This window comes from Pholcus phalangioides, unplaced genomic scaffold, assembly GCF_987345545.1.
Source record: "Pholcus phalangioides strain wild (caught in Gottingen) unplaced genomic scaffold, Ppha-v1.0 ptg000003l_1, whole genome shotgun sequence".
NCBI lineage: Eukaryota > Metazoa > Arthropoda > Arachnida > Araneae > Pholcidae > Pholcus > Pholcus phalangioides.
Window position 1 is genome coordinate 12,218,669 of NW_028301596.1, and position 2,780 is coordinate 12,221,448.

General features: G+C 43.0%; 1 non-coding gene across 1 annotated transcript; it reads right to left on the bottom strand.

Annotated features, from left to right (window-relative positions):
- Positions 1–1,607: 1,607 nt before the first annotated feature.
- On the bottom strand, positions 1,608–1,679 carry TRNAA-GGC (transfer RNA alanine (anticodon GGC)). Its single transcript has one exon. It is a non-coding gene; the product is annotated as a tRNA-Ala (tRNA).
- Positions 1,680–2,780: the final 1,101 nt, after the last annotated feature.

Genomic DNA, 2,780 nt, shown 5'->3' on the forward strand with positions numbered 1-2,780 from the left:
TTTATTCGAATTCTTATACAAAAAGGATTTGCTTTGAAGCGTGTGTAATGCGATTATACAAAATGCTGATTCATTCTGTTGTGACGGGTTTGGATGTCAATGACCAATGTTTGGACGTTGGTATCTTACTTCTAGCGAACAGTCGTCAATCAATTATAAGCTTACAATTTTTAAATTGTCAAACTTTTCAACTTAAAATTCATTCAACGGTTACCAACATCACTAAGATAGCTTTGAGTACCGTTTTGGTCTCTAAATTCTATAACTTTGAACCCAATCGAGTATATTTGGACCCAATTTTATCTATACAGTTTTCCCGGTACGCACTTTCTAGCATCTATTGCATTCATTCAAAATATGGAAGGCAGATGGCAGCAAAAACACAAATAAAGCTCAACTTCGCCAACATAAATACGTTAGAGGAGGCACACATACACTCAGAACACGTGTTCGGGGATGTACCGATTCATTAGAAATTCCGCAGAGGAATGCGTACGAGATGCATGTACGGTTAGTAATAGTAATAGCTATTGAATGTACTGCGGTCACTTGTTTTAAGGCGCCAAGAGAAGGAGGCGGATTAATCGCCCTCCACTTTGGAGCGGCGAAACCTCGTTTTTTTTGTTTAAAGTGACGTCTAATGGTTAAAAAAAAATAAACAGGATTCGGGGAACAACGATCGACTGTGACGATAACACACTTCGTTCAAAGATAAGTCAGCCTGTCGTGGGTGGGGTTCTCCTAACTGCCCAACTTGTTGTTACCGGGGCTATACGAAAGCAGAATCATTTTTATTGATATGAGCTGGTACTCACAGCAGTGCGACTCGATAGTGTATAATACATGTTACCTCAAATTTATACGAGCAGGGCCGGAACTAGAGGGAGGCGGGAGAGGGGGAAGGGACAACTGCCCCAGGCGCTAAAATTTAGGGGGGTGACAATTTTAGGTGGAAACAAAGAATACTGTTACAAAATTATCGAAATTTAAAGTTGTGGGGGGGCCTCAAAAATCCTAGTTACGGCCTATACTTCTATACGAGGGCTACTTTTTCGCAGTTTGGCATTCGTAATTGCAGTGTATACATACAGGGCTTCGTGCTCATGGGTGGAGATACTGGGGTGGGGGCAAAGTTAAAGCCGTCTGATCCAATGCACCCCCCCCCCCACCAGCAATCATCGTGCCCCCCCCCAGACTTTCAGGTCTATCCCCGCCTATAATCATGCTGGACTCTCATGCTTAGGATCCAAATTCGAACCCCCGTTGACGGCATAGTGGTAGTCAGTTGAAGTTGGTTTTCACCGGTTTTCCAGATTCGAGGTGCAAACGCGAGCTGGTCTTCCATTTGAAAAATTGTCTCCGCAGAAAGAAAGTAGGCCTACAACACGATACTGACATGACATGAAAATTCAAACACTTCCATCTTCACTTCAAAAATGAAAGACAGATGGCAGCATGAACACGAAACAAGCGCAACTGGAAAACATATATGACATGAATGTCGCTCTCCACTTGTTAATACAAGATATACAGAAGACTGGATGTTGTGAAGATATTTATTATTTGAGATATTAATTTTTTTTAAGGAAGGAAAAAAACCTCATCTCTGCCTCTACCGGGAGTCGAACCCGGGTCCCTCGATTGCCGGACGAGTGCTCTGACCACTAAGCTATAGAGGAGATAGAGATTTTCCTTCGCTAGAGCGTATATATGCCGAACGGAACCGTGCAATGGACGGTGAAACCGATCAGCTAATAGCTCATTGACGACGAGCCACCAGAGGGCTATATATATGACATGAATGTCGCTCTCCACTTGTTAATACAAGATATACAGAAGACTGGATGTTGTGAAGATATTTATTAGTTTAGATGTTAATTTTTTTTAATATCGTTAATTTTTTTTTAAATACGTTAAGGCCTCAAATGCACTCAGAACACACATTCCGGCATGTGCCGATTCGTTGGAAATTCCGTAGAGGAATGTGTGCGAGATGCATGTATGGTTAAGTAGTAGTAGTAGTGTCTACCGACATCTCATGCACACAAGCGAGCATCATTTTGAATCTTATGCGCAATATTTGCTTTTCGTCTGATTGAAATGTTTGTGGGGGGGGGGGGGCTGTGAAATAAGATTTTTTGCTTCATGACCCCAAGAAACATGACAGCATATAGGCAGTTCTGCGGATCGTGTGGTTCAAACACCATGAGTGAAGACAATGTCCATGAATGCTTGAGAATTAAAAAAAAAGGATTAGAATAACGTGATTAATCACTCTCATGCATGATGTCTGTAATCACCGAGAATTTTACGCGTGTAATGGGCAACATGATTCGCGAGTGTTCTCCCAGCCTTCCAATAACAGTTTCACCCATTGATGCGAGCACGGATTCAAAGGGGAGGGGGTAGGACCGATCACGATCAACCCTCCCAAGAATCGAATGGCACGGAAAAAACTTGTCTGTTCAGAATACGGGATGATCCTATGCACCTACACAATAAGTCTCTTCTCCGATGCACCTACACAATAAGTCGATGCATCGCCCCGGATCCGCCTGCGACCGCTCCATTCGAAGCTGAAGGTATCTACCTCGGCTTCATTCGCATCTAAAGATGCCTGCTTCCACTCCGTTCGAATCTGGAAAATGTTTACCACGGTTTCATTCGCAGCTGCAGATGTCTACCACGGCTTCATTCGAATCTGAAAAATGTTTACCACGGCTTCATTCGAATCTGAAAAATGTTTACCACGGCTTCATTCGCAGCTGCAGATGTCTACC